A 14,718-nucleotide genomic window follows, 5' to 3' on the forward strand; every position below is an offset into this window, starting at 1 on the left:
GAGGAGCGATTGCTGAGCCAAGATCGCTCCATGGAGCAGTCTGGATTGCTCTGCCGAAATCAACAGGACCGGCTGGAAATTTACTTGAGTATGTGTTCAGCTGCACCTACCATTTCCAGTAGATTGTCTCTGCTGCGCTTGCTGTGCCCTCTGCAATAATGGACTATTGGTACTTGCCGCTGCTACGAATGCAAATTGCTGTCATGAACTAGTGCTCACTTTTGAGGACAGCAAGTCTGAGAGCAGCAGTATTCTGCAATAATCTGTTTTAAAGACCTCAGCTCAGAGTGCGACTGGAAAACTATGTGCAGAAACAATCTTTGTGTGCTATTTGTGAACTCGAAGCCATTCCTCAACTCTGAAACAGTGAAAACAGTGATCTGAGCCTTTGTTTTATTTGAGAATAGTGCCAAAGAAATCTTACCGTGCTTGCCCGCACTCGACTATCTGAAAGAATGGCATAAACAGTTGAGGTCAACACCATTATAAGACCTATTACAGGTTTAAAACAGACGGCATGTGTACACGAAGCACAGGCTAGCGCACAGAATGACTGGCAATTCCTCTGTCAGTCCATGGGAGCGGGCAATCCACTTAAGTTCTGGGATTGTAAATCACTATGTGTGGAGGAAAAGCAAGTGAACATCTCTCTGCTGGCATATGTCACATTGCCTGCTGCCATCGCTTTTGGTTTCAATATGTGCTAGTGACAGGAATTCTCACAGCACAAGTGGGAGTGGAGACACTGATCTGCACCACTATGGAAATGCCAAGATGTTAGCATGGGCAAACATCTCTTTGCATCACCACGAAGGTTGCTAAGGCTCAGCTCCATGTATGAGCAAGCGAATACAGTGCGGGCATATGTCAGACAGCTCGTTAACTAGGGGGTACAGCAACAGCTGCCATACCTTTAATGAGAACTCTTGACTAAAAAGGCACAATTTTACAAAGAGCAAAGTAAATGATGATCATGACTTTTTTTTTTATTTAACAAAGCAGGTGGTCAGAGTGAAGAACTCATGCCACTACTGTTAATATGCCTCTACTGCCCCATTTGTAAAGCAAGCAGATTGAAGTTCTCGAATGAGCATGTTTACAGTCGTGAGCAGCTCTGTTAGATGCGTGTCCATAGGGTGGCACATTGTTTCATTGTTCAAAAGAATACTAAACAAAAGGTGGTTTGGAACTTAAAGTGGAAAGAACAGAGAAGCTGGCTGTATTTTTGGTTTCTTTTTTCCTAAAAAAAAGAAGCTGGCTGTAGATGCAGAAATACTGTGAATGGTGAGAGGTGGACAGGTGCCAAACAGTCATGAACTGCACCTGGACTTTGCAAGGAGCCTCATGCTACTCATGAGCCACAGTTTGGCCATACCTAGCTTATATAAGCTTGACTTGTACAAAACATGCCTGCAAATGTAACCCTGCCTCAAGGCTGCCTACACCCTACTGTGGCAGCTTCAGCGTTTAGGACATTTGACTAGTGAGCTGGGTGACGCGGGCTCGGTCTTAGCTGGGTGGTTGCATTTCGATGGTGGAAAAATGCTAGGTGCCCATGTGCTTTATAGTGTCAGTGCACATTAAAGAAGCGTAGATGGTCAAAATTATCCAGAGCTATCTACAATGGCTGACCCTCGAAGTCAGTTTCTTTGGCATGTTGAACCCCATGATCAAATCAAGGCTGCCTACTGTTAGCATTAGTAGAGTACCTTCGCAATGCCACAAAGTCTGCCCCTCACCACACTCCTAAATTTCGTTGTTTGCAACTCTACTCAGGTTACTTAGTTTGATGACCCCTTTTCCTGAAACAGTAGCAGTTGACGAAAAGAAGTGTAAAAGCATATCTCACGCCCATGCACTGAACTCCGAGAAAGGTACTGATTTGGTCATAATTTTTTTTTTCATGAGAATTTGGTCAGTGTCATAATATGACCCTTGGAAAGTCATATCTCTACTGAAATGTTCATGTAATAATCTGGGTAGCTTTTATAGATGGCTTGGATGATATAAGTGCTATGATGGTGAACTGTGCTTAGTGTCTGCAATACCTTCATGACGAAGATGGTGAATGCAAATTAGACAGATTTTTGCTCTACTTTTGGTTCACCAGTGGGTGCCTAGTGAGTCGTCAGTGCAAGCTATCCATAGGTTCCCTTTCTTCATGCAATTTACATAGCTGTGGCGTTCTCATAATAGCAGAAGTATCATAGTTATGGGTCACTAATTTTTCTTTTTAATGTAAGATAAGTAAATACGCCGTCAGCAACCTTAGAGCGCAGCATGCTCTTTACCTGTATTACCTGTTTATCATGGATAGAATAATGGTGCTGTGCTCCTGTGCTACTTTCAATGTTCAATTCTACACGGTAGCACATCACTATACTCAGAGTTAAATGTCTGGCTATGCAGCTGAAGCTAGGCAACAAAGTGAAGGCAACATACCTCTCTTCCCTTGCCATGTAGAGTGGGTTACTTCAGCGCTAGTGACCTTGCATTAACTCTCCAACTTTCTCCCTTCACTTCAAGCCTGCACATGCCTAGCCCAAATAGTGAGCAAACCATTCTCCTCGGCAAAGAGACTAAAACTTGTCTCCTTTCCTTTCGTACCTTGGCTGCATAGCCCACAACATGTCTCCGTGTATAGCAAGATTCAATGCCATATTTCCTCTTACTGTCAGAGCACCCTCTGCTTCTGCTGTACCACCCTTGCAGCAGCCCAGTGTTTTGTTTACCACAGAAATTCATGTCTGTGCAAGCTACACTGGCATGGAGAGGTGCATTTCTGAGCCAACTTTCACGCTTTATGATGATGCTCTCTTTGATCGCCTTTAAGTTGCATCAAACCTGGTCATGTGTGTTGGTCAGTACCAAATGAAGTAAATTTCTTTGACTAACATACTTTGAGAAGGATGGCAATTTGCATGAGTTGGTAAGGCGTCATCTTGAAAGTAGCAGCACGAAAAAACAAGGATGTGAAAGGAGGCAAGCAGGCAATAACTCGCAACTAAATTTTATTGATGCAAACATGAAATATATAAAGCCAAGCAACGCCGCAAACTGCTCAGTCACTGATAAGCAGACATCAAAACATCAATCACTAAAATATCCGAGCGGTTCCATTTATGTAGATATAGGTAGAGGTACCAACTTGGCTGTGCATTGTAAAGAATGCACTGGTTGCTTTCAGTTTCTTTCAGCTGCGCACATTCTGGCTGTCATTCATTTCAAATCAGCTGGAAAATCATTGAAGCTGAAGGCATTTCACGACTAGGTAATGAATGTGCTAGTGAGCCGTCCATCGTGTTAACATGCAGTGAGTTGGGATATCTAGATTAGGGAAGTGCTCTTAAATTTTAGTGACTCATGTTTTGCTTTCTGCTTATAAGTGATTGGGTGGTTTGCATTGTTGCTTGACTCCTTTATATGTTGCAAGTTAGCGCCTGTCTTGTCTCCTTTCACAGCCTTGTTTTTTCGGGCTGCTTGTTTCAAGATAAAATACAATTTCTGCTACTTAGGTCATAAAATGAATTCTAATGAAGTTCCACATCTGTTAGAAAAGTAGTATTGTAGTTACAGGCCTGTATTAAGGCCTGCACTACTAATTAAGAGGCTCACTCGATATAAAGCATAAAGGGAGAGCTTGTCTGATATTGGGCCTAGTGGGAATTAGTGGATTATGGATAGGTTGATGTTAAAATGTACTTGCAGTTAAAATCAAGTAAATGCTATATTTGTAACTAGGGGCACTGTGATGCCTGACCTGTTCTTTTGCCAGGCTGGCAACGAGATGGAGTGAAAGGATTTATTTCAGTGTTGGTATGTCTCGGGTGATGCCAACATTGTTTCTTCTCTGGCTTTATAGGCAGTCACCCTTCAACGAATTCAATCATAAAGTGAAAGTTTGAATAAAAAAAAATATTGATCTAGGATTACTTAGCAGGCAGAGGCGAATTCATACAGTGACTTACACCAGCATGCCACGCATCATTTCAAGAAAAAAAAATATTGTGGTGTTCCTATTCTATGCCTTTATTTCTTGCTCACAAAGCCTCTGCATGTAGGTCTTGCACTATATTACGCTTTAATTTGTTGGTTCATGGTACTTTTTACCTTACAGCAAGCTCCATGTGGCTTCAAAGCAATGGCTTCTTCAAGCTCTACAATACCCTTTGCCAGAATCGCACAGTGCTATGATGGGCAAGTAGGACATTGATGTAAGTGCTGAAGACATTTTTCAGCATGTGTAGTTTCTTATCTGCCTAACCTACTATTGCATTTGTGGCTCCTTATGTTTATTTTGAGGTTCAGGTTTCTTCAGTGTTTTCTTTGATTGCTGCCATTGCTTACTGGCTATGGCATTTGGCTGCTGAGCCTGAGAATATGAAATGGAATGGTGCCTGGGGCCTGTCGATATAGGCAAAATGCAAATTTGCCTACATGTTGGGCAGTGCCAGTGCACAGTTTAAAGAACTTTTTGTGGAAGAGGGAGGGCTCTGGAAATTAGCCCAGAAGCCCTCTTTCATGATGTCTCTCATAGGTCATGTTCAGCTTTAGGGTAATAAAAGGGCATTGAGGACAAGCTGAAGCTAGCCTGTGTTATACATTTCTGCATTCTATTCATTAAAATGCTATTTTACAGAAAATGCGTTTCTTTTTAAGGTAGGAAAAGCCAGAAGTTTTGAAACAAATCTCATTACCAGCTGATTTTATAAGATGTGAGGATAGTACACCTTGAAGTGAAGGCTCATGCACCTTCACTGTGGTTGCTGCAGTTGTTGGGCTAGTTATATTCCTCTGACTGCAAGTTAAATTAGCAGAGTACAGTAGGGGCAATGCAGTCGATATAGGTTTCAGTAGTCTTGACATTGCACTGCTTTCACATAAGTACTACCATCTTTCATTTGAAAATGATTGACAGTATTCTGAGTAGTGGCAGGCCGGCCACATACGATCAGAGTTCTTGAGTGCATACTAGTTGCAGAGTTTCACTATATCGCCATGGCTGGGATGCCACGTACCGGGATGCCAGTAGCACTGCAGCAACTGAGAAGGAAGTGGTTGAGCGTTTAATTGGATGGGAAAATTCAGTGTTATCTGTACTTTTAAGTGTTAAGCTGATGTAATTTGTGCATGTGGAATCACGTCAAGCAGTTATTACTTCTCGGCTAGCTGTATTGGCGGCGGAGGTACTACAAACTACTGAGGAAAGTGTTGCTGGCTTCTGTCCTCATTGAAATGCAGCTGCTGATGATAACAAATGTGGCAAGAAGCAGGTGGCCTTGCTTCCACCTTGAAATATGTGCGTGTTTGTGAAAAGCATTGTTTTGAGGCTTGAAGGTAACCGATAGCATACCCCTTCCGTGGAGAGTAGACCAAAGCACATCCTCATGATTTGTGAGTGAGGAGGGAGAACTCACAAGTTTCAGCAAATGTAAATGGCGGTACGGTGTTGTTCTGGCAGAATACTTCTGCAGTGCTTCTCTCCTCAGCGAAAACCCTTTCACTGTGGCGGTAAAACCTGTTTGGGGGGCAGAAATAGGGTGCTGCCGGGAGACATCTCTTGTGACAATGACCACATCCATTACCTGCTCCACTCTGTCTTGGTTTGCTCTCTCAATTAAAGGGATTAAGCGCTTAAGAGCACCTTAACCTTACAGGTACCATTCATAACCCCCCTCCCTTCCCTTCTGGTTTTCAATAGAGAAGGCATGCTCCTCCCAAGATTCGTGCATAACATGAGACTTAATACAGAAATATTCAGCATTGCACCCAACTTCTGCCGCAACGGGGATTGGGAGAATATTTTTGCAGGTCCTCAGTGCACAATCATATAATACTTCATTGACATAGCCTACTATATGTCACCTACACATTACTCGTGGAGTTTGTATTCTTTTTTTTTCTTGAGAGCAAAGCGCTGCTCAGTCAAAAGGCACGATGCGGGGGAATGTGGAGTGAGCACTGATTCTGTGTGTTCGCAATTTTTGCTTAGCTTTCGTTCTTTTTCTTCTGGTGGTTTGGCAGGGTTGCTGATATTAGAGCGACACAAGAACTGAGTCATGAGTCTGCTTCTTCGCAGTGGGATCGTGCATTTCTTTTCCTCATTGTAATGAAAATGTGCAAGGGTACTGACCCTATGTGGGGCTGCGAACATATTTATAGTGCATGAGTTATTTGCACACATGCACACCACACACTTGCAGTTTTGTAGTGGTGAAAAGAAATAGCTGTCAAGACTGAGAGCATCTTCTAAGGGCACATAAATGTTGATGTTTGAAATTAAGCTGTGAATTTATACAAGATGTGGCTTAGTTATTGAACAAACTATTTTTTAGCACTATAGTTGTTTCATGTAACGGGTTTAACGTAAGGTACAAAGGTGGCCGATTGAGCCCTGTGCTCTAACACACTGTGCACAGAAGCAGTCAAATCTTTAGTCCTCCCTATCTTCTGCTCAGGCCAAAGCAAATCATACCTTGTTGACACAAAAGTGACGTGTCTGTATTATTCCTGCATATCCTGCGTGGCGTTTTTTTTTTCCTTTTTCATTCTACTGGGGGGGAGTGAGAAAAGGGCTGCAAGGTCTTTCTTGTCTATGCGGGAAGGACGAAAGGGTACTAAGAGGTTGGCTGTCAAAGTGCTTTGAAACGAGTGACTGCTTCAAGCTGCCCGGGGCGCTCAATAAATTGTGGGTGGGTGGGAAGGGGGAGTGGAGGTAGTGGGAGGGGGGTCTAGCTGTTCTCCGAGCTAAGCGCACAGCAGCATGTATGCTGCTTCCTTTTTTTTTACTCAGTAGTGCGGAGAGAATAAAAAAATGGGGGCGGGGGGGGGGGGGGTTTGGCCAGCGCAGGCGGCGCTGTTTCAAACGAGTGACCGCCTGGAGCTGCCTTTGGCAAAGCACAGAGCAGTATGCACGCTTGCTTCTTTTTTTCCGTAGCAGTGAGGTGTGCGCTGCGATAGCCTGAGTGGCAGTGGAGGGAGCACTGAAGATTTGGCTGCTTCTGTGCCCGTGCACTGGGGCAGGTTTTGTACCTTAAGTTAAGCCCGCTATGTGATACAAGCCTGAATCACTTTGGGGCATTAAACCCCATAAACCAAACCTTATGTGAAACATCTTGTATACTATTTCATGGCCTAAGCCAAACATCAATGTTTATGCACCGTTCAGAAGATACTCTGTCTTGACAGAATAATTTTTTGCGCCACTACAAAACTGCATGTGTATGGGCGTGTTCGCAAATAACTCAAGCTCTGGTACTGAATATATGCAGCCCCACATACGGCAAGTACTCTTGCAGATATTCATTACACTGCAAAGAGCAAACGCACCATCCCGGTGACATGATGCGAAAAAGCCGACTCAACTCCAGAGTCCCCGCGTCGCTTTGCATACCTATACAAGCTGTACACTAAACTATCGAAAGAAACAGAATGAAAGCAAAAAATTGCAAACGCACAGAATCAGTGCTCACTACATTCCCGCGCATCTCGTCTTGACTGAGCAGTGCGCATCTGTTAAAAAAAATCTAGGAGATATATATATGTCGTATAGGCTACGTCATCCATGTGTGACGTGACTGTGCACCTAGGACCTGCAAAAATATTTTCCCACAGGAATTGCGCTATGCAGGATAGCTGATACTCTTGAGTTTTGCAGAGCCTTTGTAGATAATTGTGCCCCCATTTTCACCCTGGTCAGTTCAAGGAGCAAGAGGCACGTAGGAGCACAATTACTTATTATAATCTGTATGATCCTGAATGGGCCAGGGCTCCTGTGCCATTCGCAGGGCAGCGTACAGCTTGTGAGATTGAGTATCGTGACAGGAGATTGGCACTTCACAAAAAATACTTATCTTGAACTTCAACTCCATGCAGCCCTCAATGCCTGCTTTTCATTTGTTGGCAGTTAGGTGACCTTGAGGGCTCATCGACTGGCACTCAACTTGTAAACACGGGACATTATATCATTTGCTCGCTATTTGTGCTTTGTTCTGCGAGTTTATCCAGCTTTTCACAAAAGTGGATGCAGTGAGTATGCACAGATCTTTTTTGTGAAGCATTGGCTGAGTGACGGCCCAGGTCAACCCTGTTCAACCCAGAACTTCTGTCATATTGTTTCGTGGATACAGCTTTGGCTATCCTCCTGACATCCCAGCTTTTGACACCAAGTATGCATAACCATGGCCTATCACAAACTGCAATGCTGTAATTGATCATCACATACTTCTGTGGTGCTGCACATTTCAAATTGTCACTATATGGGAGCAATGTTTCAGAACCTACTTAATGCAGAGCTATGATACACATTTGAGGACTAAGAGCAAGTTTGCTCTGCATGGTGACTTCCAGAGACAGGGACACACTTGTGGGGAAAGGCATGTTGCGTACATACCTTCCAACCCTTTGATTTTCCAGAAAACCAGATTTTTGACCGAACTTTCTGATTGCACGATCACTGCCCTAAATGTTCCGATAAGGGGCTTCTGCCTGCAAAGAATGGATTTTGGAAAACCGGCACTGCGGAATCAGCAGCCACGTCTTAATTGCCAGCATCTCCATCAGAGGCCCCACTAGCACCATTGGCATCAATGGCTAAGCAGGAAATCAATCAAAGCAGACTAGCTGAGCGAGAGTAGGTGTGGCTGGCTGCACACACAGTTGATGTACTGCGTTTCTTGTAGGCAGCGGTGCACAGCTAATGCAGCCACAGTAGATATAGATGCTTTGCTGGCTTCGCTTTCGATCTGAGCTAAGGGCAGCTGCTCGGTGCACTTCACGTTAAAGGGTTTTTCCAAATGTCACACCATCTGATCCTCCTGTATTGAGCTCAGCCGCATGGCTCATCTTACCAAGCTGCTCTATACACAACAATGGCGTGATTGCTCTTCTTTCAGAACCATCACAGCCAACAACGGTCGCAGACGACATTACGTGTAAAAGGGCTAGTAATGGTTTTGCATTGAACACTTACAGCACTCCGATGGTGCTGAGAGAAAACTGGTGGTGGGCATGCAGATCAGTTTTGCTTTAGCTATGAAGACATAGCGAGAACACTCGGTGACGGCCAGTAGTTATCTCGGCGTACACCTTTAGACATGTATTGCACACTTGCTGCTGCATGTGTGTATGCTCAGGATGTTTAGATTAGGACTCATCAGACACTGCCTGAAAGTGGCAGCCCCCCCCCCCCTTTCGGACATTGAAACATTAAACATGGCCTCTTCATCACCCCATATTGGGCAGTCTTCCCATTTTTGGTCTTAGCACATACGTATAAAGGAAGCTGGGGGCCCACTAGCAGCGCAGTTGAGCCTTTGGAACAATGAACATTTGTGCTAGAGGCATCAATGGCTTAGTTGTCATATCAGGGTAGTACAGACGTCTTCAGACTCGCGGTGCTGTCTAAGTGGCTGGTTCACTCGTTTTGTGGAGACACATTCACGGTAGGCAGAAGGCATGGCTTTTCAAGCACAGTGACCATTGTGGCTCCCAGCTTTGTTTGTAAACCAATCAGGGAGTTCAATTTGTTTGTTTGGGTGCATACGTTGCAAAGCAGCATGCATGTTTTCTCCCCTTGCCCCTGAGCCCTGCAAGGTCAAAGAGCAAGTGTAGCAGCAACTTCAAACCAAACCTTAATAAACAAATTTGGTCACTAAATTTCACATTTCTCAATGCATATGTCATGTTCTACATGAACTGTATCACAGTGGCAGTGAGATTTCCTGACATTAAAGTGTTTTCAGCTGTTTTTCACAGCTGCCTTTTCATGCATCCTGGGAAACAGGCTCTGTTAGCCTGTGAATATAGAGGTTGCTTCTGAACGTTCAGAGGACTTGACATTAGGGCATCAGTCTGTTATGCCTGTGGAATAGCTTTTAATTCAAATTTTGCTCTTGGGGTCGAATTCACAAACATGTCTCGACTTGACACTACCTCAGCTCTATAAAGAGAAGAAAACAGTTTTCTCTACTCAAGGTTCAGTTGAGATTCTTGAATGCTTTTCAGCATTTCTTATGACTTCGTATCCTCTAGAAATATCCCTCTACTCTAGGCAGCACACATGGCTTACAGGAGCACACATGGCTTACAGGGACAAGACAAAGGCCAAAATTTGGCCTGGAAAGTACATGCCACTACGTGTAACCTGGTCATTTTATAATGTGAAGTCCTTCTGAACAACATCAACAAGCTGCCTCAAGAGTCGCAGCCTAATAGGTTGCGGCAGCCGCTTTTTGATGGCGACGAAAAGTAAGGCACCCGTTTCCTATGCAACATCAGTGCACATTAAAGAACCCTAGGTGATTGGAATTTCTGGAGCACTTCACTACTCATAGCCTGAGTTGCTTTATTGCATAAAAAAAAGTCCCAGCCTAGTAAAACTGTTCTGTTGGGGCCGATGAAAGACACGAACGCAGGCAGCTGGGAATGGAAGTGAGTTTTATTCACCAAAGCATCGGCCTATATAGCCCTTGTTTTGCGCAATATCAGATGTCAGTTTAGGCGCATGCGCAAGACAAGGGCTATATAAGCAAAGGCATTCGTGAATAAAACTCACGTTCCTGGCTGCCTGCGTTTGTGTCTTTCTTTGGCCACAACAGAACAAAAATATGTTTTGCAAACTTGATGAACAAGGCAGCTCTGAAAAATGGCTGAAAACAATTCACGTCTGGCAAGATTTTCTGTCATTGACATAAAGCTTGTGTAGAACAGGATTTAGGCATTGAGAAGTGCTAGAATTGCTGTGAAATCTAGTGACCTAGTTGCGTGTTTGCACTCGAGGTGCTCGGCAGTGAGCGCTGAGCACATGTAAAGTGCAAAGAAGCATATTGCAGCGCATGCACCCCAGCCAAGAAATTTGGCTTTCCAGAATCAAATACCGCTTGTTTCCAAGCAAGCTAGGAGCCGTAATTGTAAATGTACTTGACTGCGAATATCCCTGAGCCACTCTGAAGACAGATTTGACCCCCCCTCCCCACAGCACCGTGCGTCTAAAACATGCACCGAGGCAATCAGCAAGCCATCGATGTGTGCAGCACAGGTGTTCCATGGCACAACTGCACCTCCGGTACCTCCCTCTTCCTATTTACAATATGCCATTCCCTACAATTGCACCACTGTTCACAGTGGTTCATAGAAACCCCTGCACATGCTTTGTTTGCTGTTAGCCGTCAAATGCTTGCTGCAATTGGCACTCGGCACGCTCTGAAATGTTGCTGAGGCATCTGGTGACAACTTGAAATATGCCTATGCCACAGCAGTATAATGCGGTGATCAACTACAGCATTAAAAGCTGCACCTGACAACAGCTATCCATACTCATCGTTAGCTGCATAGACTTCGGGAGACTTGTCTTGGTCGTACTTGAAACAATGCTTCAGTAGTTTCGAGTCAGATTGAGGTTCCCACAGAGCCAATGCTTCAAAGAGGGGGTCTGTCAATCTTATTGTATCCGCTTTAATGAAAGGCTTTGTATGCAGTAGAATGAAGTCCGCACTTTGAAATTCGTGAGATTTCCTCCTGCACTCGAGGAGTGATTAAAGTAAAGCTTCATTTCTAACAAAAAAAAAATGCCTCGAGGGTCGCTGGGAGTAAAGGTTTCAGTCAAGGTCTCCATGCATTCTTTCCGCATGGTATTTCTCAAGAAGACTTTGTTGGAAGGAACGCTCGGAGGCCGTCATGAATTCTAACCAAGCCTTGAGTAGAGGAACAGCTGTTTCCTTCACTCTGGAGCAGAGGCAGAAGGTTGAGTCGAGGTGCATCTTCATATGATTATATATGTAGGATTGCATAATCTTTCAGGTTTGGTTTTATTCTTTAGCCGTGTATGCTGAGCCATATCCAAGAGTGCACACTTCTATTTCTCGAAGGCCGTTTAAATCTCCAGTTTTGCACTGCTCTCTTGACTTTGTAGTCATTGTAGCTTTTCATGAAGCGGTGTACGAATGTCATTGATCGATAGGTGAAGAAAAGAAGCCAGCAGTCGGCGAGGCCAAGGAAAGCACTGGAGATTGTACTTTGTGTTTTTTTTTAATTTTTACTTTGGTAATCACACAAATTAGTAACGTAATCTGTTTAGGGGTAAAATAAATGCAAATTAGAAGGAAAAACAACGTGCCGATGTTGGGGACCGAACTCACGACCTCCGAATATCGCGTCCGGTGCTCTTCCAATTGAGCTACATCGGCCACTGTTCCACCTGCTACTTTCTTGGGTATTAATGTTGTCTCTATATGAACCTTGAGAGTGTTCACCAGCGCCACCCTCAACCATAGCGGTGGACGTGGACGTGGACGTGGAGATGAGGGTACTCGTCTTTTTTTTTTAATTTTACTTTGGTAATTACACAAATTAGTAATGTAATCTGTTTAGGGGAAAGATAAACACAAAGTAGAAGGAAAAACAATGTGACGATGGTGGGGACCAAACCCATAAAGTACAATCCCTAGTGCTTTCCTTGGCCTCGCCGACTGTTGGCTTCTTTTCTTCATGTATTATAATGAGTACCCTCATTTCCCCTTCATTTATCTGCTTGTCGCCTACGGGGGTCTCGGTTCTGGAAGTCTTGAAGCCATAGGTAGCATAAGAGGGTTCTAGCACAGCTTTCGCCCTCGCTCTTGATCACATTCTATGTGACGCTGGCGGTAACACACGACATTCCACGTCCACCACTATGGTTGAGGGCGGCGCTGGTGAACACTGTCAAGGTTCGTATAGAGACAACATTAATACGTAAGAAAGTAGCTGGTGGAACAGCGGCCGATGTAGCTCAGTTGGAAGAGTACCGGACGCGATATTCGAAGGTCGTGGGTTAGGTTCCCACCATCGGCACATTGTTTTTGCTTCTACTTTGTATTTATCTTTCCCCTAAACAGATTACATTACTAATTTGTGTGATTACCGAAGCAAAAATTGAAAAAAACAAAAACAAAGTACAATCCCCAGTGCTTTCCTTGGCCTCGCCGACTGTTGGCTTCTTTTCTTCATGTATTATAACGAATACCCTCATTTCCCCTTCATTTATCTGATTGATCGATAGGATATGGTTCGAAGGCCCTTAAAATATCTGTTCGACTGAGGTATTAAATTTTGTGGGGGTCTGATGCTGAACAGTCTGTATGCTCATGTCAGTTCCTCAGATTTCTGTAGTTCAGAATCGAAACTTTTTGAATTGAATTGTTGTCAAATAATAGTATAGCACCTACTTGTCCCTGTCCCAAAATGTTTGGAAAGACATGAGCTGAATTTTTGGATCTGGGATATAGTCCTGCTTTTTTTTTGCATTTTGCAGATGTCGCACAGTGAAAACCTGTATCCAAGCCCGAACCCAACAGGTCAAGAGCAGCAGAACAAGGGAACCTATATCCAAGCTCCAACCTGGTGGACCGAAAGTAGATGTTTTGTGACCGCAGTGTGTCAGCCATGCTGAGACATGGCATGAATAAAGCCAATCCAGGTGACCACATGTCTTTTCCAAGCATGCATGCTTTACACATGAGGCATATCTCATGGAGGGCATCATTTCGGCAAAACATTTTGTCACAACTGCAGCAAACACTGATTGAGGCCTTGCACAAGGCCTAAAGCTGGGATATTAGTATTATGCGCAACACAAACATGAGGAGTGGTGTAGGAGCCTTGCAACCATGCAGAGTATCACTATAGCATGGTAGCATTCCTATGTCAATGTCTCTCGTCCTCTAAGATCACACTGCTGTTTTGCATCTTTTGAGTCCTGAGTCTGGAACAATCCTCACGCTGTGTGCGGGTCGGTAACCACGCACAGGTTTTTGCATGCCGTACCTTTTGAAGCGAAAGCTTGTCTACGCGTATCAGACTGCAGCTTCGCGTGGCTTCACATAGCCTAGTTCTGCGCATGCGTGTGACGTCACAGCCGAGGCTAGCTGTGCAGCCTCCTCGCCAAGCTCTGCCAGCATTGCCTAGCAACGCTTAAGAGGTGTACGACTCCTCCTCCTCAAAAAAAAAATTTTGTCTCCACCGAGAATCCAACCTCCATCCCTTGGATCCCCAGCCAAGCGCTTTACCACTGTGCCACCCCCAGATCGTTAAACGCTGTTCATAACTCCGCTTGTCTACCGTGATCCAATGGCTTGGCGCCACATTTGAATGTATCAAATACTAAAATATAGTTAAGTCAGTCAATTAGGATGCGGCCGAGATGTATCAAATACATGTTAATTAAACCAGTCAAGCTGACGCCACGCTACCTGAAGTTGAGCCAAAAAAAGGGCATAGGAAGGGATTGGGCGTGCAATTTGAAAGTACCAAAGACTAAAATAGTCAAGTCAGTCAATTAGGGTGACGTCAAGGATGTGACACGCAACCGGAAGTAGAGCCGGAGGCTGTTGGCACGCAATTTGAAAGTACCAAAGACTAAAATGGGTAAACAAGAAGTGAATTAAGCAACCAACAGCAGCATCCATGCTTTGATATTATTCCAATGCAGAGTCTGCACTGCTCTAATTTTTTACACACCTGTCATGCAACAGTACTATGATACATATTTTCAAAACATATTGATGCAAATACAAGAATTGTAACGCAGGCTGAAGAGTCTCCAAACATAAATTGTGTGACATTACACTCCTGCTACATATTAAGGTTTGCACTTGATCGACGATGCCAAATACAGGACAAGTGCAACTTCCCAATTCAACCTGCGAAGGGGACGGGCAAATCAGGTGGTGATAACCTGATTAA

The 14,718-nt window shown here is 44.2% G+C and overlaps 1 long non-coding RNA gene across 1 annotated transcript; it reads left to right on the plus strand.

The window, feature by feature from the left end:
* On the plus strand, positions 1–13,706 carry LOC146170693 (uncharacterized). Its single transcript, XR_014703138.1, has 3 exons — positions 1–88; positions 4,118–4,214; positions 13,289–13,706. It is a non-coding gene; the product is annotated as an uncharacterized LOC146170693 (long non-coding RNA).
* Positions 13,707–14,718: the final 1,012 nt, after the last annotated feature.

Source organism: Amblyomma maculatum, unplaced genomic scaffold (genome assembly GCF_055883805.1).
Source record: "Amblyomma maculatum isolate TAMU_Amacu unplaced genomic scaffold, ASM5588380v1 scaffold_68, whole genome shotgun sequence".
In the NCBI taxonomy this organism is placed as follows: Eukaryota; Metazoa; Arthropoda; class Arachnida; order Ixodida; family Ixodidae; genus Amblyomma; species Amblyomma maculatum.